Source organism: Zosterops lateralis, assembly GCF_965231275.1.
Source record: "Zosterops lateralis genome assembly, chromosome: 1".
Taxonomy (NCBI): Eukaryota; Metazoa; Chordata; class Aves; order Passeriformes; family Zosteropidae; genus Zosterops; species Zosterops lateralis.
The window spans coordinates 110884785-110908516 of NC_139762.1; the positions used below are offsets into that span (position 1 = coordinate 110884785).

Consider the following 23732-nt stretch of genomic DNA (forward strand, 5'->3'; position numbering starts at 1 on the left):
TTTTTTTTTATTTTTTATTTTTTTTTTTTTTTTTTTTTTATAATATTAAATGGTCAAAGTGAGTGCTGGCACAAAGCTAGGCTTCTGTACTAGTGCCCTTATGTTCTTGCAAATGGAGTAGCAGCTGATCCTGAAGTGAGGGGCTAAAGAGCTGTGGCACAGCTATGCAAGAGATTCAGAAAATGGAGACTATTGGATCTTGGTCCATGACAAGTTTCCAGGGCAGGACTTTTGGCATAAATAATTACAGGAAGCAGGATATTTTGCAAGATGTCAAATTAAATTATTTAATCGGTGCTTTTGGTCTTAAAACAAACCAGTCTTGTTTCAGCACATGAAACATGGTGTTACATTTGGCTAGTTGAAGAGAAGGGACTTCCCTTCCAAACTCATAGTGCCATCCAAAGTGTGACCCCTTCCCTTGATAAGGATTATGGTTTGCTGAGGTGTGGGAAGAAAAATTCTCTGAGAGCTGAATATGCTTTTGGCATACCAGGAAGTAGGAGAACAGGCTGATTTGAAACACATGAATTTCTTGCTGATTTGAAAGATCTTATGGTCAAGTAAGATTAATATGATCTTATGGTCAAATATAGTAACTCTGTGGTTGGAGTGATGGTGAACACTGAAGCCTGCAAGAGCTTCGTTTTTCACCACCACCTGGTTTAGAATGATTTAAAAAAATTGCTTCTCCTCTATTTTTGACCGAAAATGAGGACATCAGAGATTTTTTTCTTACAAAAACCTCGGACATTTCATCAGAAAGCTGAACATCTGAAAAACCCAAATAAAAAACCAAAAACTAAAAAACAAAACCAAAAAACCCCAAACCAAAACAAAATTACTTGTCTTGCTACAAACTTTGTTGTTCTACATTAACATTTTTCTTTAGGAAATGAAATATTTGCCATGAAACACCAAAGAAACTTTCTTGATATGTTCAAGAAGGAGGCCCAATACATGGTGCATCGTGGGAGACATAGTTTAATCTGAGAGGCCAAGCCAAATCCAATTTTAAAAATTCTCAAGAGATGACAATATAGCATTCCAAATGAAAGCTTCTTGGGTTCTAACCTGAAAAATACTGCTCTATAGGGATGATAAACAATTTGTCAGGTCATTGGAACATTTGATAAAATATGTATGCTTGTAGGGAAAATGAAATGAACCCCTTTTGCCTTTCTGGATGGTAGCCTTGTGAACCCAGCTCAAGAAGGTCAGAACAAGTCCCCTCTGATGCCTTCATTCATCATCTCTAAGGAAGAACTGTAACTATGGGACAGTTGGTTAGCCTGCAGGTAATTCCCAAACTAGAAGAGAACCCAGCTCTATCTCTCATATAGCTGTGTCAGCTTTGGTACAGATTTTATCAGTAAAATAAACAGACACAACTGAATTGTATATAGATCCAATTGGCACTGAAAGTTCAGTTGTGCATCTGAAATATTGAAATTGAGATTGCATCTCTCTTTTAAATATACACATTGGAAATGAAGTTGTAATTTGAGAAGATAACATTTTTATATAGTCATTTTTCTGGCTCTAGCTATCAGTAGCTTTAAAAGTATTTTATAAATAAAGGGATGTAGTGTATTACAACATACAATGGTACATTTGGGACATGTAACACAAATCTTAATGAAAGTTCACGAGAATTTAACATGCAGAAGTTATTTTTAATTCACAGTGTCTTATCTGTTTTCAGTTTGGTTTTTTTTTAATTACAAAATGCAACTGGACTGTCTTAAGTACTAATTCTTTGCCAAATTTAATTTGTTTCCATACTAAAGGTATTTTCCTGTTACATTGACATGAAAAGCATCTGAAACCATTAATTTTTGTTACATATTTAACTTTAAAATCTTCATAATGCTGCCAAGAGTGGTTTTTACAAATTTTGAGAAAATGATTTATCTCCGGGACAAAAGCTACCACAATAAACCTATCTTTTTGTTGTTGTTGTTGTTGTTTTTTCCTGGCCCGAGGGGTTCATAATAATTTTGAATTTGATACAAATTCCCTACAAGCACCATGTAACTGGGTGCTCTGATGAATGGAGACTTGGGGCCAGAGATCTCCATTTGATTGTTGGACCCTGCTGAAACAGGAGCAAGTATTTACACAACACAAGAGCTGCTGGGCTGGACACGGTGTGTCAGGGGGATGGAGGCTCCTATTGTATGTCCTGAGAGAGGTAAATCCCTAAGGAAGGACCATGGTTCTTCCTTGGGCAGAGCACCATGTTTTGCTGCTACAGTTTCTATATGTCCTCTGTTTTTTTGGAAGAAGAATAAGACTGGGCTCAGGACACACATGGTGATGGCAGTGAATGTGGGTGAAAGGTGTGCTGCTGTCAGGAGCAAGACTGAATGGAGATGGGCATCAAGGGGAAGCTGTGAAAGCATCTGGAAAAGTAGAAGCATTGAGGAAAAGATGAGCATAAATGGCATCCAGTGAGACCTGTCCTAGTGGCAGCTCTTCTCTCCTTGTGAAATATAAAGAGTGATGATAGAAAACTCTCGAGTGCCTGATGGATGTGTCTCAGGCAAGCTTGCAGAGCCAGACCTGAGCTCTTTTCTCACATCTCGAAAACAAAACCCCACTAACACTCCAAGCTGGTAGTGGCCAACCAGGTTGTTATCATCCATTGGTTAGCTGTGCAGCAGCAGGTGATTTCTGCAGTTGCTAGTGCAATGTGTGAAACAGCAGTGCCTGACTTTAGAAATGATGAAGTTGCACAGACTGTGGAGATAATTGGAGTTGTGTTGTCTGGTGCTTCAGATCATATAGTTGACATCTAGTCACTCTAGTTATACTGCTCCCATTTCACCCTGTTCCTCAGTCTGACTCTTGTTTAAAGAAAAGATAATTTATCTGGAAGGCTTGAGTCATACTTTTCCCTTTCTCCCACTTGTTTAGCAGAGCATATGCAATACTCAGGAGGCAACCGATGAAGACAAGGGAGAACTGGCTGTAACAAATCACTGCATCCTCACAGCACACTTTGGCAGCACAGACCTTGGGAGATTCTGATTGTGCCTTCCTGTGACTTGATCAAGATGGAAGGGTGTGAAAAGGACATGGTGTTCCTGGAGCAGACATGGAAAGAAAATGAGAGGGAGCATACTCTCTTGTCAGAGAGGCATTGCTGTGTGAGAATACAGTAGAGGCTCATCACAGGTCACGTTGTACTACATAGGTGTAGATGAGAGAAGATTTTGACCCTGGTTTTAGAATGAGTACACATGTGCCTGCTGTGAATCAGGGAGCGTTTTTTTGCTCTGCTGGCTAACAAAGCATATGCTAGAGAGTCCTTACTGAAAGGGCAAGAAGGCATATGCGCCTACCCAACAGGCAAGTTCAAATTGTCTCCTCCTTAGTTGCTTAAAAATAGTAGAAAATATATGCCTTAAATGCTGTTACTCCAGCAGGATTACTCAATAGTGAATTTAGCTTTGGATTCTCTCCATGGCCACAGTCTTCATTTTAACTACTCATGAAAGAATGCCACAAGGCTGCTTTTCCATCTGATTTTGGTGGGGAAAGGAAAATCTTTTGCAGAAGCTGGGACAAATGAGTAGTATTCAAGATTTTTCACATCATGTTTCCTTAAAGAAGGCAGAAGTGCATAATTATTTGGAAAATAATTTGGCAGATTCTTCCCAGTGCTAGGCTGTTTAATGCATCAGCCCGTCACACTTAAACAGTTTAGGAATCACTTACCGTTTTTGATTAAACCTGAAATGGTTCACAGAAGTTGTTTTGACAGGGCCTAACTTTCTGTTACTGAGCTGCCTGATATTTTTTTTAATGAAAAGATTAAACCCTAGTAAAACAATTTTTCAAAATCATCAAGCCTGCAGATATTCCTGTCGGGTGTTTGCTCTCCTTCCACTGCCTGTTGTGAGGAGCCCAGTGTGTTCAAATGGTATGTTCAACACTTTTTCAGATTGCAACTTTTTACAAAGAGGTGATGCAGAGTAGTGTGGTACAGTCTTATTCAAATTAATCCCAAATAATTGAGTCACAATGCGTAATCAGCACACTGTTCAATACACTAGGTCCTACTATTTTCTGTTGAATTTACTCCAACTAGGGGAAGAGCACTGTGTGTTTCTTGGCAGTAGCTTTTCTGGAAAATGAAATAAGTGAAACTATTCTCACAGAGAAGGGGATGGGGAATGGTTTCAGGATCACAGAATTTGTAATGCAGTTCTTTAAGAACCTGGCAGTGAATGAATACCTATGCTTGTTTAGACAACAGCAAGATTCTGTAAGTTTTCTGTTATTTAAGGTCTTATCTCCCACTAAAGTTAAAGTTGAAATGCATTTCTCAGCCTGTGGCGTAGAGTGTTTATCAAAAAGCCTCAGTAAAAACTTTGTTTAGTCTGTAAGTTGTCTGTAGTCAGGTGTCTCTTTCTTCTCCAGCCTTTTCTGGACCTCAGGAGCTGGGGACATTAAGAATTCTTCCATTCTGAAGATGTTGGGTTTAGCTTCACTTAAATACAAGAGAGATTCACTGCAGTTGTCTACTTTATTTAAAAAAAATGCTCACAAATCATAATTAAAAGCATTCTGCAATACTGTGAGTTAAAAAAGTACCAGGTTGTTTAGCTGGGTTATTATACAGTACAGAGGTTGTTTTGAAAAGATTTAATATGTGAGCCTGCTGAATGTTTGGGCACATTCAGCAACACACATACACAATGCTGCTCTTTTTATTAGTAGAAAGTTCACTTGACACAACACCCACCAGTGTTACCTTTCTGACACAAATTTAGACGGCTTTGAAACCTCCGTTCAGGGTTTCATGTCTGCTATATACATAAGGTGAAGAGCCAGATTACAGAAAAAATCACTGATAGATGTCTTTCCAGGGGATCTTGGCAAGAGTCACTGCTATCACCAATACTGTTTCTCGTATCACTTGCATCCATTGCCACAACCTGTCAAAACAGGTGTATTTATAGGCCTTGAGGGACTGAAACAAGAAATCAAACATTTGCATAGCATTTTCCATGAAGTTCCCAAGGACTGAGACTCAAAGGATTTTGATATGTTTCCAGGGATTACTTAGCTGTGCTGGGTATTTCTATGTTCTCTCTAGCAGTCAATGTCCTGCTTCTTTATTAAGTCTTAAAAAAAAAAAAGTTCTCTCTTCTACCAAAGAAATCATCAACAAAATGCTGGTTGGCTTCAGGAAAACTCACAAAAATATTTAAATTCACATTAGAGAAAACTGGGATGAGAGCTTACTTAACACTATGAATTAAATTAATAAGTAGTGCACCAGTGTGATTCGTTAGAACTACTTTGCTTAAAAAGTATGTGCCTTGCACTGAGATATTTTTTGTGCTCTGTCTTGGCAGCAGCTAAGCTCTAGGGTACTAGAGGCTGCCTACTCCTTGTAATGGCTTGGAATAGTTAATGGTGTTGAGTTCTGGAAGAGGAAGAATCCCACTAATTGTGCAATCCTCCTGGCACTAGGGTTTGGCAGGACGTCCTCACAGTGAACCTACGCTGGGTGTGCCTCCCTTTGTAGAGTGTGATGCACAGCTTTGTGTGCCTCAGGCTGCAAGAAATAATCATTTTCAGCAGGGTGAGAGAACTTCAGTGCATAACTTTTCAGGCCTAGCATGACAATCGTGACTTTTCAGGAGATTTATATTTACTGTAATGCAGCATCCCACTTTTCCAAAAATTTTTAGCGGTGATGGTGGTGAGTGATAAGGAGACAGTAAAGCGAGTTGAGTTAATGAATGTAGCCCTAAGACTATAAAGGATTTCTTTAAAGGTGAAGTGCACAGGAAAGGAATATTTTTCACTTTGTTTTAAAGAGAGAGATTAATGCAAGTTCAGGAAGGGAGTATTCAGTTGTATCGATATGTGAATAAGGTGCCTCTTTTGGCATAATCCCAGATGGAAATAGTGGATCATGATAACAGCATTTTAATTCATAGTTTGTCAGGACATTATTAAGTGGCAATTAAAGTGACTCAAGTGTTCCAACACACAGGTTGCTGAGGGCCAGCAGATGATAAGACCAAGATTAAATAAATGGAAATGCAGATCTACATTGTCTATGAAACGGTTGCGACAATACAAGTAACTAAATCCTGTTTGATGTTACTTCCATAAACTCTTATTCTCAAGAAACCTGCATGCAAATCTCTTTCACTTCTGTGAATAGGGAATTGTAGTCTCCTTCCATTCTTTACATCAAATGATTAGCTTGCAGCCTTGTTCATATTTGCTCCAAGAGAAGAATGATCAAAAGTTTTCTGCTGGCTACGAACCCTCCACCCTCTGGAAATGTTCTCTTGACCGTGAACAATTTTTTCTTGGTGTCTTTTATAAATAGGAGCAAAAATTTCCAGTGAGGGAAGTTCTGGTTGTATGCGCGAGAACTGAAAGGTGCTTTCCAGGGGGAGTGTGTACTCTTCCACAAAATCTGGGAGAAGACTGGGAAACTGTGCCCAGAGGAAGTGTATTGTGCCAGCTGCAGCCTCAACTCCAGAATTATTTGATTTGGCTGGTAGCACCGAGACTTCATGTCCCTTCCCATCCACCCCCTTTTTAAACTTGCTCCTATATGTACTGTCTTGTACCTTTGTCCTGCAGCTACTTGGGGTTTTTTTTTTATTATTTTTTTTATTTTTTTTTTCCCCTAAATGTTCTCTTGATTCCAAGCCTTTTAGTTTAGTGTAACCTTGTGAAAAATGACAAAATTATTTCTTTTGGGGAATTTGCTTCTTCCAAGGATGATGATTTTTATATCATCTGAAGGAAGAAGATTTTGCCTTCTCTTTTTTCAGTTGGCCAGACAGCTCTTCCGTTTGAACTAATCTTGAAAAAGTAATTAAAATACAAAATAAATAAATATATATATATTTTCTTTTTGATGGGCTCTCACTTTTGCATTTGTCCTTGTAGGCTGCAAGTAGCAAGAGAGATCTCTGGCAAAATGGGTTTTCAGTAGAAGAAAGAAAATTGATTTTGCACTATGTAGCTAGCTGATGATTTTTTTTTCTTTTATATTATTGGAAATATCAAGGGTTCAGGGAATATTCCCTATGTCAGCAACCTTGTGCCTAATGAGGTTCTTTGGACTCTGCTCTCTGAGCCAGAGTAAAATCTTTGAAACATGTTAGTCACAATTTAACTGAAAGTGGGGGAGTTTTTTAACAGTGAACTTTAAGTAAACTGCATCTTTTTGAATTTCCTGGGCAGCTGCATTTCTCTCTTTGATGTACTGTGCCTGGTGATGCTGTTAATGAAATGCATAATTATGTGTTATATAATAAAACAGAGCTAACATGAAGGTGCCTAATAGATTATAACGATGTGGAGGCCTGAGAAACTAAAAACTATTAAGGGTTGTTGAAAAGTTCCGCTGGTGACAAAGATGATGTCTAAAGAAGTTTGAATAACTGTGCTGATAAATTAATTGTGGTCTCTTTGTGTGTAAATGACATTTTTCAGGACTTTATACATAAAGAGATTATTGAAAAAAAAATAGGTACAATTTACTTAGGCTGCTGATGTATGAAGTGTCAGCACCGAGTGCTTCCAGCGCCTATTAGAGCTGCTGGCTTTGCATAGATGGGTGCCCTAGGCAAAGACATTTTTGGCACAGCCTGTCTCACCCATAGGATCAAAAGGAACAACAAAAAAAAATATCTGGCAATATGCACAGAGAGTAAATTGCATCCTAAAGAGCAGCCCCTAGAATGCAGTCTTGGAATGAATATCAATAAATGAAACATCATGCTTTATGGCTGAAGAGTTGTAGGCATTTTGTGACTGCCTCAACTTCTCTCCCTCCTTTCTCTGCTTTTGTCACCTATATTTTCTCTCTCCCTCTGTAATTATCTGTATAACTTGTTCCTTTCTGAGAATCTTTAGGAACTGGTTTGTACACATAGGTGTCTTTAAAGGAGAGGGTGTATAAGCTTCCAGCCCTGGACCACATGGGCCCCTGATGGTGCTGGGCTGTGGCTGGGCTGCAGCTTGGCTGCTGCTCTGGGCTCACAAGGGCCTGTCTGCTGGGAGAATTAGCATGCAAGGAGCTCCAGTATAGATTTACAGCCTGCTAGTTACTTGGCACTAATTCCCTTGGGTGGATGATTCTAGTACCTACTAAGAGTGCTTTTGTGCAGGTTAGCTTCAAGAGTGCTTTTGTGTGAGTTAGGCAAGCTCCTTTTTGAAGGTGAAATATGCTGTTTTTCACTTCCCAAGCACCAAGGGTACCCAAATGGGCAGTTAGTGCAGAGTAGCTAATATGCAGTAAATTCACACCCAAGCTCACTGAGCATGAACTTCCTCATGCAGCCCAATCCTGAGGCTCTGCACTTTGTCTCTCTCAGCAGGGAGCAGATGGCCCTTCTCTAAACAGGGAATACCAATAAAGCCTTATGAAGAGCACAGATACGTGTGCATGAAGATTCGTGCCTGCCTATGTGCTTATATGAGATGACTTGAATCTATCACAGTTCTTGAGTTAACTTCGGCTTCTGTGATTTTTGTTAAGATACACTAAGGAGAACTTTGCTGCTGAATTGCCATCATCCTTGTCATTAATAGACTGGGGTTTTAGCTGTGGATTTTGATGATTTCTTCCTTCTTCCTCAGCATTAAGACAACATACTTTTTGTTATATGAATGACTGTATCTTTTGTGTGTGAATCTTTCTTTGTTGCAATTCCCTTTCCAGAATTTATTTGAACTCTCAAATAAATGGTTTTCTCTAGGAGTCCAAGTACTTGGATGTGAAATCAAGTCAATTTTTAGATAAGACTTTGCTTTAGTCTGGGGTTCATAAATAAGTTGATCTATAATTAGAGTACCACTTCACTTTATCTTAAGATCACATAATGGGTTAAACTTTCATGCAAAGTTTTCTTGAAATTTTATAAATTATTTTATCTGTTTTTTATGCTTATGCTTGAAGTATATAATTGATTTCTAAGTCATCTGTACATTTTCTTTTTTGCTTTTGCTCCAATATTGCTTACATCCAAGAAAACTTTGTATCTCAGAAATTGCCTCTTCAATTTCCATCTATAGTGAGAGTTTAGAACAACTCCACCGGCACTATGGTGGCCAAAGTTTAAATTTGCTTACGTACAAAAGATATTCCTCAAAATGCTTTTAACATGTCTTTTTAAAAATGACCTCAGCCATCCTAGCCTGCCAAAGATAAACAGCATTTCTGCTCAACATGCATTAACCCTTGGAGGAAGTGAAGTCCACTGCTGAATGCAGAGGCGCTTCCTCTGAGCATTCAGGTGCTGGTGTAGAGAGGAGCCACTCTCCCTCCAGATCCCAGCACTCAGGAAGGCTGCAAGGCTGGGGAAAATCAGCACAAGACTCAGGGTTTCTCAGATGTAAAATGCTGGCTGAATGTTTCTGACAATAAAGGAAGAGGGCCTGGGCCAGGTCAGCTTGAGGGTTTGTCCTAGAGGGTAGAAGGGTAGGAGGAAGGGATAAAATGGGAGGAAAAATGAGATGACTGGAGAGCCAGGCTCTGGTTCTTGCTGTTCTGAAGATGTTCTGTATAGGTTAAAACAATCACTTGAAAGTATTTTTTAGGGTTTAAGTTTCAATAGTTTTTTTATTTAGAGTTTCAGAGTGCTTTTAGAACTTTTTATAGTAATTTTTACTGTTGGTTTTATTCCAGAAGAGTTTCCTGTATCAAGATACTTTAAAAAAGCCTTAAAAGGAATCCACAATAAAGGAGTATCCATCTGTGTGAATGAGTAGTAGCAGATATGATGAAGCAATTCTTAAAATCCCACAGTTGCTGTTTTCCTTTCAACTGACATGTTCCTGTTTTTAAATAAAACAGTTGACTGCTAGGTTTAAAGAGAAATTCAAAGAATGCTGTGGTGTTATTGGAAATCTCTGGCTATGTCCAAGCAGAAAGGACAGTTGCATGACTCTGTTGTACGTGGCTGACTATGCCATAAGAGTCCCTTGTTGGGACATGCTGTAAATCATGCCGAATGTTATCTTTTCTAACCCAGAACAGAGACAGAAAGAGGGTGAAAATTTAAGTCTGGATAAATTTCCTACAGCTTATCATGCAGAAATGTGTTTATTGGCATTCTTTGAATGTAGAGTTTTGGAGTACTTAACAATCTCTAATTAATGAGGTCTATTAAATGGCCATGTGCTGTAATTCACTTTGTCTGAATTGGAGAAAAGTTCCTGGGCAAAAGCCTCTTAGTCTTATGAGGAAAGGTTCCATATTTAGTCCCAGGGTAATTGCTAATGAATATCACTGTTTAACAGGATGCAATGATAGGGGAAATAGTGGGATGTGAAAGGAAATGGCAATTTTTACTAAAAAGCTTTAGTAAGGTATCATAAGGAGAATATTTCTGTGCAGTGGTTTTCACCATCAAAAATATTTGACTTAATTTTGAATGTGAGACCCACTTCACAGTGGGTCTAAACAACACTAATTACATTCACATTACTCTATTTTGTGTAGGAGGATTCACTCTGAATCCTTTATTCAAAGGCAGGTTGTACTGGTGTGTTTTAAGTCACTTCCACCACAGGAGTTAGACATTTGCAGTAGCAGGTCAGGTGAACTTGGTCTACCTTTGTGCTTATTTATAGTGGTTGTATGCAACCATGGAGGTAAAACCAATTAGCTCATATTACCAAGGGTAATAAAGTATTAAAACACATACATACCTCACCACTCACCTGAACATACAGTCACTACATAGGGAGAAAGGACAAGTATACTCAGAAGAAGTGTTTTGGGTGAGATACCATAATTTGTGCACACCATGCCAACTCATCAGTTTGTGATTGTGGGGACAGGGACACCTGCACCATGCCTTGTACTGCCCAACATTGTTCTTCTTCATGGTAACTGATGTTCCTGCTGCTTGATCGCCTGAACTGGACTTCTCTTGGAAGCTGCTTCATTCCTTTTCTGGCATCCTTCAAGATAACATTTGTACAAGGAGCTTGTTCTGTCAGGAAGCAGGAGTAAGGGAAAGCAATTTTATATCTCCTGAGCTCAGCAAGAAAGAAAAAATATTTGGATTTGTTTGCATTTTTAAATATTTGTCACAATGCCAAGCTATTTTAAGCAATCTGGCTACTTCAGCTGTACTTACTATCCTCTTCTACATCAGAATTATCACAAGCCACCTGAAATATGGTAATCAGATGTGAATTTTAATGTAAGAGTCATGCTTCAAGCTGACAGGGATGGGAGGGGGAACTGTCACTGCATCAGCCAAGATTCTCTGTGGAAGTGTTGATTGATAACCTATACCTGGGAAAGGAGGGGAGCACCCTTCCCCTTTCAGTGGACTGAGTAGCTTTCTATTCCCTTGTGAAAGAAGTAAGTAGTCCTGTGCAACGATTGCCTTCATCTCCAGGTATATGAAAAAAATGCCAAGTCCTTTGTTCCATCTTTTTCTTAGGTAGAGGTCACAAATGATATCCAGTCCTTCTCACTGATAGTGCTGGCTGTCATGTTGGCCAAGATGGCTGATGACTTGTCCAACGTATCCCTGTAGGGTTCCCTGATGAAGCTGAAATTCATTCCCTACTTGTATGTGGAATCTTCTGTTCATTACAGGAGAAAATGGTGAGGTCTCTCATGTTGCTGTTCTGTAATTTTTCTGTGTCATGTTTTTTGCAGTCACTGTGTGGGTTCTCTGAGACCTGGAGCTTAGAGAGAAAAAGGGGAAAATGGGGACTGTGATCCTGAACAAGGTCTCTGTGGTGTGATGTGCTGTACAAAGAGAATGAAAACTCCCTTTCTCTTCAGGCTTATGGTAGAATATGAATTACCACTCCCACTGGAGTCCTGAGAGCAGTAAGTGCTCCATAATGCCCAGTTGGATGATGTTTATTAGTGGTCCAATTGAGAATCCTGCCAAGGTTTTCACAGACCATTGTCACTGTTTCTTGTGAGCAAAAGCTGTAGAACAGAGGAACAACAACAGGGTATGGTGGAGTGTGGTTTGACTTCTGGATGACTGGTGTGGGCTTCCTGTATGTTGAGATGTATGCCATAAGATGTACACTTTCAGGTCGTGATTCCTGCCATCCAAGGACAGTAATTAAAAGGGGGTAACAAGAATTGTTTCCTGGAAGTGCTTGCATTAACTGAAATGAATAGCTTGCAAAAAAGTTGCATCCTTTATTTTTTTTTAAATCTACATTAATCCAGTATGTTCTGTGTGTCTTTCAGTGTATGAACCAATATCCAAAGCTTCATTTTTTTAAAGGCATTTATTCCAGGTAATAAGTACCATTTCCTCTCCTAAGTGTAGATGCTGTGTCTGTGTTTATCCTAGGTAGTGACAACTCTGTACTACTATCTTCTATTAAATAATTAACAGAAATGCTTATGCTTTGAGATGTTCCCTAGGAATTAATTAGGTATATATCCACAGCCAAACCTATTTGCAGGACACTTCACTTTTCTCCCAGTATTGAGGTCTACTGGACAACCTTTTAGCTTCAAATGACCCTCTAGAAAAATAAAATGTTGGCCACTCACTCTGTCCACATTTTCTTCCAAATGTAGCCATGTCTGAAAGGTTTTAACAAGCACGTTGAATGCTGGGTACAATCTAACTGCATTTATCATGAGAGGAAAAATTGCCAGCAATGCAGTAGGAGGAAATAAAAACAATCTGTGACATTATGGATGACTTCTATATGTACCACTGCAGATAAAACAGAGGGGAAGAAGCCATAAAGTTTCCCATGGTATTCCAATTAGATGACAAGCCCATGGAAAGAATTATAACTGCTTTCCTGGTTCAGAGTGAGGTCCTATTCACTTGAAGGACATATATATATACATTTATATATATATAATTTAATTTTCCTCCCACTCCTTCTTTTTTTTCTCTCCAAGCACATTAAAGAAAGTTTATAGATAATCTGATCACAGACTATACCAATACTCTAAAGCAAAATACATAGCATCACAACTTGGTAAGGATTTTATAGCTAGACACTTTACAGACTGCCAAGTTTTAGCCTAAATCCTTTTAGACACAGTCTGAATAGGCTGATGTATATCTCAAATAGCAGACGTAGTTGCTAAGCTGCTCTCCATCATATTTAAAAAGTCATGACAGTCAGGTGAGGTCTTCAGTGACTGGAAAAAGGGAAATAAACCCATTTTTAAAAAGCGTAAAAAGGCCGACCCCAGCAACTATCATAGTGGGATTGTAACCCTCAGCAAGTTTGTGGATGACAAACAGCTGAGTAGTGCTGTTCATCTGCTTGAGGGAAAGGATGCCATCCACTGGGGCCTTGGCAGGCTTGAGGAGTGGGCCACTGTGGACCTCATGAAGTTCAATAAACTCCTGCACCTGTGCTGGGGCAATCCCTGGCAGCAGCACAGACAGGGTAATGAATGGACTGAGAGCAGCCTTGCGGACTTGGGGATACTGGTTGACAAGAAATCAGATATGAGCTGGAAATGTGTGATTGGAGCCCAGAAAGCCAATTGTATCCTGGACTGTGTAAAAAGAAGTGTGACCAGCAGGTTTACTCTGCTCTTGTGAGACCCCACCTGGCACACTGCATCCAGCTCTGGAACCCTCAGCACATGGATCTCTTGGAGCAGGTCCAGAGAAGGTCTACAAAAAAGATCAGATGGCTGGTTCACCTCTCCTGTGAAGAAAGGCTGAAAGAGTTTGTGGTTGTTCAGCCTGGAAATAAGAAGGCTCTGGGCACTCCTTGTTGAAGCTTTTTAATACTTAAAGGGGCTTATAGGAAAGATGGAAAGAGACTTTTTATCAGGGCCTGTAGTGACATGATAAGGGTCAACAGTTTTAAACTAAAAGAGAATAGGTTTAGATTGGACATAAGGAAGACATTTATCATGATGAGAGTGCCTCATCCCTGGCAGTCTCAGAGGCCAGGTTGGATGGAGCAACCTGGTCTAGTGGAAGGTGTCCCTGCCCATGGCAGGGGGTTGGAATGGATGACCCTTAAGAGCCCTTCTAGCCCAGACCATAATCATACAGGTATATGATTCTATGTCTCTGGTCTCTCCATCATACTTCTTGGAAGTTCTGTTACCTTGTTATCCTCTCAAACAAATGAAGCTTCACCATTCAGCCATCTTAGACCTCTGGGATTTGGACTGATCCTCAGCTCTCCTATAGCTTGGGCATCCCAAACCCTGAATAGTGACTCAAGGGATTTCTCTTGAAGCTCTTAAAGTAAAAATAGAATAATTGAAACAAATTACGAGGCCTAACATGAGGTCTTTGGAAGAATTCCAAGCCCTAGATCTTGTTTCTTCACCTAGCATGGGAAATACACAGATTAAGGCAAGAGAGTAAAAACAATTAGTCTTTTTACATGTTGCCTTATCTCTCTTTCCTCATGGCTTCTGACCATCCTTGAAACTTTAGCAGAAGTTCTTGAGCAGAAATTCTACGGAAAGGTGTCTGGCAATGAACTTTTCTTTCCAAGGTTTCTCTTTCTTTTTTCCCTCTGACAGATCCTGCAGCCAACAAGATGTTGTGGGAGCCTGCCTATTTGCTTCTTTAGTCTTTTATCTTAGTGACCACACAGTTTATGTAAAGCTCTGCTGTTTTTATGTTCCAATTATTTGCTACACTTTAGTACTATTTTTATTTTCAAATGCCTACACCCAGATGCCATTTTGCAGAGACTGACCTCTTCCTCTGGTTGTGTCAGTTTGGTTGAGGGTTTGCTGCTCTGGTAGGTGACAGAGTTACATTTGTGCCAGGTTCTGCATCTTCTTTGTTCAGTATTATTCTGAAGGAGCACAATATATATAAACTGTGCATTGCTGAATTCCCCAAATCAAAACAGGGACACGGGTCAGCTGTGTAGGAACTGGTAGCTAGCATGTATTTATAAACAGGTGATAAATTATATTTGTGTATGCAGAGTGAAAGATTCAGATAACTAACAGCTTGCTTATATGCCACAGAAATTTGGATACTTCTTCAATGAAAACTGAAAAACCTTTGGTAAACAGCACCTGGTTGGTAGCAGACAGGAAAAGTGACAGACTCAATAAAACACAGGATTTTAGGTCCTCAGCACTGGTACTGTCAAAGTGTGGATCTTCTCTTATTTAATTATTCACTGGTATTAAGGAGGATAAGACCTTCTGTGTTTGACCATCTTGTTGATTCTTCTTACAGGTCTGGATAATATGCCTGGGCAGAAAATACACATTGAATGGAGAAGCAAAAACAGCCCTTAGATGAACAAGGTGGGGGGCAGCATTAAGGTCCAGCTCCACCAAGGAATATGACCCCTAACTGCTGCAGAAGTCAGCAGGTACATTGAGAAGCTACATTATCTACATGCTGACTAGGAAGACATCTCTGTAAATACTGTTATATACAAAACTGGTGGAAGAGAGACCTGGATCTTCAGAGGTATTTCACTGTCTAATTTGTCTTTACGCACTGTCATCTCTGGATGCTCTACTTCCTATGGAGAAGGGAGGCTTAAGATTTGTTTTCTTAATACTCATTATATTTTTGGAACCTCATTGATCACCCTGCCTGTTTTATTCTGTGCTCTGGGTGATAAGGCTCCAAACACAGCTGTATCTAGTACAGGGCTGCTGCAGTGCACTACGACTTCCAGCTACATTGCACACCACTGTAAACACCCCCCCTTATAAAATCTGGTTCACTGGAACACTCAAAGCTGCTGGCTGCCAGGGAATGTTCCTTAATGAGGGTAAGGAGTACTTGAACACATCTATGACTTGGCAACCCTTCCTGCTTTTTATAAGCTACTATACACTTCAGAGAGAAAATATCTTACAGGCTACTTTTTAATGGGACAAGTTTACTTAAGAGCTGAGTGGAGTTGGTGCCAGTAGTTCTGTTTTGTTCTAGCTTAATATTAGCCTTGTCAAAGTTCTTATAGTGTCTCCTGGGTGTTTCTGTATTGCATACCATATAAAGCTGATTTTGGGAGCCAAGAATTTTGGCTGGAATATATATTATAGTGGTCTCATTATATTTTTCTAAAGTGTATCAGAGGTGGCCCTATATTAAAGATCCATGGAGCAAGGCTGATTTTTTTTTCTTTCTCCCTTCTAGTTTTGCCTCAGCCCACACCGCAGACATTGGATCCAGAATTTGAGCCAACCCAAGTTTGAGGGTTATTTGGGATCCAAGGTCTTGGTTTGACCTGAAAAAAAATTTGGGTAATTAGTGATTTTTTCTTTTTTAGATGATATCTTGGATTTTGAAAATCACCAGACTTTTGGGAGGGTGCTTTTGGTTTGGGCCTGCAATAGCAACTACTACATGAAAAGATTCCCTTCTCATCTTGCTGACACAAGTATTCACTTGAAGACAGCTTGCCAACATGGTGTAAGATGTGGGGCATCCTGTCTTGCCTCTTGCAGAAGCTGTGTGTTTTATGACTGCTTGGTGCTTTCTTACTGACAGACATCATTAGGTGGTGGACTTGGCAAAGTTTTTCCATCAGAGGGCATCCAGCCCATCTTTTCTAGAGTATTTGTGGGGGAAGCTGGATCCTTTTCTGGCTGCACAACGGAAAGAGGGAGCTGCTCTAACAAGGCCATGCTTTGTCTTGGGAGAATCCTGGCTACCACAGAAAAGATGGAGAGAAGGTGCTGAGATGTGGGTGAGATTTGTTAAAATTACATTTGGGCTTTAAGCCTAAATCAGGTTTAAGAAAACATGGCAAAGAATCATTTTTATTCCTTTTTTTTTGTCTATTCTCCTCTGCTGGGTTTTGAGTTTGTTGTGATCCCATTACTCAAGAAGCAGCTATATCAGCCATAGAACAGTGGAATTGAATCACTGACAAAAATACTATGGCAGAACCAGGAGCTGCTTTTCGTGCATGGAAGAGCAGCAGTGCAGCCTTGCCTTGGCTTCAGGGTGGTGCTGTTGGGGGTGCCCATGTGGGATGGGTGAAAGGACACATTGATCCCTCCTGTACCTACAGCAGCCCTCTGTGGGACAGTCCAGTTTCCCCTCATAATCCTCTTAACCCGACCAAGGGCTGATGGCAGCTTGCTTCACTGTACACCAGCTTTCAGACTGTGCTTGCAACCAGGTTACCCAGAATTGCTCCTAAAAGCAACAAAACAAAGGGAAGGGTTGGTGCACATGAGTCTGTGAGAAGAAGGTTAATCTGAACATGAATGGAAGGCAAACTTCCAGCTGGGCAGAGTTACTGCTGCCTATTAACCCAAATATTTGTTATGGAGGCATGCTTTTCTGACAGGTGGCGGTAAACAAGGCTACTTAGCTCTGTAGTTTTTCAGGAGAGCTGATTTTCTCTCCATATAGGCGTTTTAGAAAATACCCCCAAAACTCAGTGACACTGAATGAGCTACAAAGATGAACTAATGGGCCTTTTCAGCTTTAATCCTCAGAGAACAGAGACACTGTTTTCTACTGTTAAATTTCACCCCAAATTTCAAATTTTTCATGATGTGATTTCAGTGTCCAAATCTATGAGGGAAAAAGTCACAGGCAGACAGTTTAGTCATATTATTGTGAATATTCAAAGGAGACAGGGAGAGGAAGGCTATATGGAGGGAAGCAGGAGGAGTTCTGTTTTCAGGCCTGCCTCATTTTCTCATGTTGCTTTGGCCAAACCATTTCATTTTTCAATATTCTCAGTTACAGAAGGGAAAACAATGCCTCCATGCCTCATGTGGCTTTCAGTGTTTGTTGTCTTTGCCAAGTATTGTCAATTTCTTAAACAAAGGCCTTATGTAAAGGAAAAATTTCTTCTGAACTCCAGAAGATGATTTTCTACCTGCTCTCATTTTGACTATTTAATGAAGCTACTATCTAAAGGTACTACATTAATCAAAATGATATTATTTATTTAGATTGGTGAAACCATAAAAAGAAGCCCAAGATTCCAGATTGCATTGCTGTTTATTTTTAGAGCAGACTCTGAACAAATAAAAACAAATGGCCTTTCCCATGATAGAGTAAATGCCAGCAGATATAACTTTTCCTCCAATCTGAAATAAACCTTTCCCAATCTTAGCTATTCCCTTTCCTAAAATGTCCAGTATGAGAGGTGGTGCTGTGCCCTCCAGCTGCAGGCTTCCAGGGAGCAGCAGGTGAGGAGCAAGTGTGGAGCTGGCTGAGGTCAGGGATCCTGGAGACCCTGCTGGCAGCACCCTCCTTTGCTTGGAAGGGCTGGAGGCTGAGTTATGGCACACTGCTGACCTACTGCCCTGGGAAGTGCACTGGTAGTTACTGCAGTCCCCATAACCGAGGATATACAATAGAAGTTACGAATGCACGGATAGTGAAGACAAGCCAACAATCTGTCGGATTGAAATCCTTGAAGGACCTCGTAAATACTTTAATGTTTACACAGGGCCTGTATATTTTCACAATTACCTTTCCATGAGCCCAGAATGTTTTACACTGGAATGTTTTCAGGCTTTAAGAAGTTATATTTTCTGATATGTCTGAAAACTGCAGGCTCAGCTTCTCTATTGGCCCATTTTTTTCTCATGAACAATTAAAGCTGGATTCCTTTTTACCCCCAAATATGCAGAATGTAAATGGTGAGTTCTACCAAAATTATGTATTGATTATGATCACAGTGTGATAAGAAGAAAACGGTTTGAATTTACAAAGGAATGTACCATAAATTGGCAAAAAGATGCATCTACAGTATTTGCCTCTATTATAATGAAGAAGTGATAAGAAAAATTACTTTTCTGTAGAGAGATTTTTGAGAGAAACAAACCTTTAAGAAGTTTGAAAGGTTTGAGGCAGTTCCTTAAAACTTTAGGGTGGAAGTTTGGAGTCATGAAGACATAGATCAAGTATAGTGAATTTTGAAGCAGCTGACGTGTTCCTCTGGTTTCTGTCACAAGGCGCTTCTCTTTTCTGTCCAAAACAAGGTTCCTGTTAGAGTCTGAGTGGGACTGTCGTGGAGCTGGCACACCTGCTGCATGTATTAGACATGCAGTGACAATGCATTGGTACTTAATATGAGGCTCTGGCTCTTGCTGTGAGGTCCATTGTGAACCGGCTGTAAGGTCCATAGTGAGTGTAACACAGATCCCTTTTGGCTCATGGACAAGACTTCCTGCCTGATGTTGAGGGAGGCATAACAAATCCACAGTGACTTTTGGTGGTGTTTTCTATTTCTGGGGAGTCCTGAGAAACCAAAAGAAGTGACTTCTGCACACTTTCTGCAGAAGGAAAGGTGCTGAAGCAGCATCTGGAACTAATAACCTGTGTTTCACAACTCACTGGTGGGCAGCATGGGAGCTGCTCCAGCTCTGACAGGCCCTTACGTAAAACCTGCACACAGTGATTTTCAGCTGTGGGAAACTTGAAACGGCTTCTGCTGGCCCAGGGAAGAGGAGACTGCCTGACTCCCTTTTGGTTCACCTGGGACAACAGGCTTCCTGCAAGGCCATCACCACATCCTTCAGATGTGGTAGCACGCAGGTGGAGCATGCACATACACACAGAGGAAAATCACATCCAGCCATCACATGGGGTATTCCACTAATTGGAGAGTCTGTTCTGGTGTCTGGCCACCATTTGGCAGATACTGACAGTTTCCACTAAAAGCCAGCCAACCTCACCAGAAAGCCAGCTGTGCGGCTGATCTCATGAAGATGTCATTGAACAACCGTTTGAACTGCTTCAAGAAATGGTGGGTCTGACTCGAGGCAGGCTGGAATCCCCTGGAGGTCTTTGCTGGATGTGGGAATAGAGACATCCATTGACGTAATAGTTACACCTCAGTGTTCCTGAGTTGCATGTAAGGATATCATCTTCATTCTGGCACCAGGGACTCCTTCCAAGTTCACCTTAAGCTGAAATAGAGTCTCTTTGCTGTTCACATATATGTCACTTTTTCTGTTCCTATGAGTGTTGCTACATCCTCATAAATATTGGTAGCTTGTCATAATTGTTGCCATTATGAATGGAGTTATTTATTTAAAAACAAGAAACAGATGGCACAAAATACTTCAATGAATTTCAGCATGTTTGAGAAATGAATAACCTTTTTAGAAATATCAGTTTTATGAAGGTGTTAAATGCTATTTCACACAATCCCAAGGGAGGTTTTTATTCACTACATTGTGTGTACACAGAGCAACAGCAGAAATAAGGCAAAAAAGGAAGAGACAGAATGAAGTAGTTTTATGAAAAGCCATAAAGAGATGAGCATAGTTTTATTAGCTGCTGCCATTCAGTACACAGAGTTCTGACAGTTGTTGAAGGAGATGTGAAAGCCATGTCAGACAGAAAAAGCCTGAGGAAGCTGAATCCTGGAGTTGGGGATAAAGAAGGAAGGAGAAAGAGAAAGCAACACACACACACACAAAAAATCTGTTCCCAGAATTGTGGGTGTATATATCGATCACATTTTGCTATGAACACACTGTCAGGTGCAGAGAGACAGCCACTTATTTCCTGGAAGAGCAGAAAGTAATACCAGCATCCAGGGTATTATTTTTAACACATTCTGCACTTAGAGTGGAGGGTCCTTGCCGTAAATCATAACTGAGGAAAAAACACGTGCTGCACGTGAATGGTATGTGGAAAGCAGGGGGATTAGTTAAAGGAGTCTTTTTTAAAATGGTGAAAGTTTGTAGAAATTTGTAGCTCAAAGTATTTTTATGAAAAATTAATTATGGTTCCTAATATGAAAGAGATATAGAAGGGATATATTTCTTTTAGAAAAGGGAATGCTGAATTTTGAGGGGTTAAATGCCTTTCCCAAGGAAGTTGATTGTACAGCTGGAAGGTGAAGTGCTTTTGCTTGAAATACTGGTTAAAAATGTCAAAACCCTCTATTATCTCTAAAAGCTTCAAAACCCTAGACTGGACTGGGAATAGGGAGTAATCTGTATCTCTAGGTAACTAATGTTGTGTTTTAATAACCTGACTCCACTTTTTCCACTACAAAGTGCCTGATTCTTGGAGGGACTGAGAAATTTGAAATATTTGTCATTATTTTCTTCCATCTGTGTTACTTTAGTTTACTTGTTTTGGAATCTATTAGAGCTAAATCTTGATGCCCATTTTGACTAAAACATCAGCTGATAATTTGTGCCTGATTATTAAAAATACAGCTGTAACTGTCCATTCCCAAACATTTTGAAGCCAGAATTTTTAATATACAAGTCGGTGCTTTCTTGGACCACTGAGAGTGGAAAAACTAAGGTGGCTGGTGGAGTACATGAGGGTGGAGGCCCTGAATGAAGCTTTTATAAAAACTGTCTCATAGGAGATTTCCTCTCTTCTTTCCAGTTTGGATTAGGTTTTTTGGCATATGTTTGCAAGAAACTCATCATGTCTTTGCATTCAAAGTGCAAAAGCTAGCTTAGTACTTTCTGAATTTCTCTTGGAAATTGCTCTGCAATGCTCCATCCAAAGAAGCATTTCCCTGTTTGGTTATAAGCAAGATCATGAGGCATTTATTTTAGCACTCAATTTACTCACTTCTCTCTTCTCCATTCCTGTGGAACTTTGTTTGAAATATTTCTTTGAATTTAGATAGTTTGTACTGGTGTCATTTTGAGAAATGATTTTCTTTGCCTCTGGTTGGTTATAATGCCAGGGCAGATGGATTCAACACAAGCTTAACCTTTTTGTTTCTGGAAAAGATTAGTACAGGCTTAGATAGTAACTTGGAAAATACAAGGATAATATTCAATCATTGCCATCCTTAATACAGTAATAATCAGTAATGTGTTCCAGGGTTAGCCCATTAGACATTGAGATAGCTAATCTGACATTGGATCCTTCTGGCTGTGTACAATTATACACATTCCTATATATTCTCTCTTGAGCTGGCTCTGCATCACTTGCAGGAATCCTTCTCTCCTGGCCATTCAGCTGAGCAGCTTCAGCAGGAGGAGTTTGCTCCTGGCCTCCTGAGAGCCTGGGTGCTCCATCATCCCCTGTGTCTTGGAGATCCCAGCTGAGGGCTCCTAATCCCCACAGCTGAGGTGAGAACCTATTTTGGATTCTCTGATGTTTTTACTAAAAGTGGGCTCTTACAGGTCATGTCTGCTGGATGCCACTTCTGTTTCAATGGCCATGGTGCAGCACCTTGTGTTGGACTTGCAGAGCTGGTGAGACCAGATGTGTGCCAGACAGCTGCTTGTTGGAAATGAGACATTTCCACACCAGCTACTAACCATGTAGAGAAATGCTCAGTTCTGGACAGAAACACCACCTAAGTTTAGATGCCTTGGGTAGAAACAGTGAGCAGGCACTCTCTATAGCTCTGAATATTTAGATGCCTGTACTCCCCTAGATACTCACATGGCTAATGAAGGCTGCCAGTTACAATTTGTAATTTGTTTTTGGAATTGTAGTGTGAAAGCTTAGTCAAGAACTGTAACTTTTATGTTTTTGCCTATGGTTTTGCATGTGGTGAGTTGAGGCTGTAGGGGTTAATTTGCTGTTTGTGTAGTTCAAGCATGTGGATCCACTTCCAAGATCCTTTACCTGTTTATTCCAAGGTCACATGCACATCCTAATTAATTTATTGTAGCTAAATGCCCTTGCATAAACAACTGCATCTATTCAAAGTGGGTAGAAGCTACTAACTTAGTAGTATTTTATACTGATGGTGCTGGTGGGAAAAACTTCATAAGGATGAAGGAGAAAAAAGGTAGAGGAACAGAACAGCAAACTCGTGGAAGAAAATCTCCAAACTTTCAACATTTTCCCCATCTTTCCCACCCCTCGCCCTCCTTGTCCCAATCCAAACACAAAGACCTTTTTATCTCTGACCTTTGTTTCTTTTTTGTTCTGCAATTTTTCAAGCATTAGAGAGAGACAATTTACCAGCAGATTATGAGACCTTGTGGAAATCCATTTTTCTTTAGTGTACAGTAGTTGCTAAACATATATAACTTTCAAACCCTCTCTGGGAAGTAAGTGACAGGGAGACATTCAGCTAACCCAAACAACACATTTCACAGTAAGTGCTGTTCTACCAAAAGGCCTTTAGACTGAATAGCTAAATGTCCCCTCATTTAAGGATATTGAGGGAGCCAGGATCAGGGGATGCTGGGAAGCTTGTTGTCTTACAGTCAATGTAAATATTTGTAGATGTTCTGAAGGGAGTCTGAACCCTGCAAAACTTCTGGCTCCTGAATGAACCATAAGGATTTCTCACTTAGTTTAGTGTTCAACTAAAATACAGACAGCAAGGAGTCATAGGCCTGGTCTGCCGTGCAAAGTTCCACCGAAGAGTGATTTTCAATAGAGCTAATTAAACAAAAGCACATCAGTTGCATGCATGCACTTACATCAAAGGACACAGAGATTTTATAGCTTTAATTTAACTTTAAATCAGCTTAAATGTGACTATTTCATGGGCTAGCACTGAGTGGAGCAAATCAATTTTAAATTTAATTAAAGTGATGTTCTTTGCCAATGTAAGGAGGTCTTGTAGCCCTTTCTGTTTCCCTTTATTGATCTCAGTGGTATTCTATGAACATGCTAACCCCCCTTTTTTTTCCCCCAGAACTTACTTGAAAAACTACTGAATTCAGTCATCTGCACATGATTAACATTTTTTCAGTACATATGTACTATTCTGTTACATAGTGAGATCCATATTGGCATGCAATTTTTGGATAAGCTTTTTCATAGTTTGTTTTCACTAAATGTCTTGTTGAAAAGAAAATTGGTGGGCCTGTGACAAGTATGTAGAAATCTTTTTTATGGCTTTTA

The 23732-nt window shown here is 40.0% G+C and overlaps 1 pseudogene across 1 annotated transcript in view; it reads left to right on the top strand.

The window, feature by feature from the left end:
• Window positions 1–23732, top strand: part of LOC310907648 (chloride channel protein D-like) — a 158159-nt pseudogene that overhangs the window by 31969 nt on the left and 102458 nt on the right. Inside the window, exon 10 of the transcript in view lies at window positions 11451–11542. The product of the transcript in view is annotated as a chloride channel protein D-like (transcript). The remainder of the gene's footprint in view (window positions 1–11450; window positions 11543–23732) is intronic.